We start from the raw sequence: 447 nt of genomic DNA, 5'->3' as shown, positions 1-447 counted from the left end.
TGGGGGGTGTTCCCCTGTTTGCCTGCCACCTCTCTTGTCTCTCCCTGCGAGAATGGACTCGGCCCCACATACACATTTTTGTGTTACAGTCATTGATGGACTCTATTTTTTTATTATTACTTGGACCTTGGTCGTTTTTATACTAGCAAAATGTCTTGTTTTAATTTGTGTTTTTTTTGGGGGGGGGGAGGGAGTGAACTTGCTGATTCTGTAGCAAAACCTGGGCGGGGGTAGGGGCGGGAGGGGGTAGTTTACTTTGTTGTAAGGACTTGATACCTGGCTACAGCGTTTTCTATGAAACCTACTTGGATCCCATGCCTGAAATTTGGAAGCATATGTAAAAAAATCATTTTTACGTTTTATTTTTAATAAATCATTGTGTTTGACCGTACATGTCCAACATTTTTTTTCTAGGATCCATTCCGTACCGTTTTAAGGGATATTAGT

This window comes from Marmota marmota, unplaced genomic scaffold (genome assembly GCF_001458135.2).
Source record: "Marmota marmota marmota unplaced genomic scaffold, marMar, whole genome shotgun sequence".
Lineage (NCBI taxonomy): Eukaryota > Metazoa > Chordata > Mammalia > Rodentia > Sciuridae > Marmota > Marmota marmota.
Note: the sequence above shows the minus strand (reverse complement) of the source record.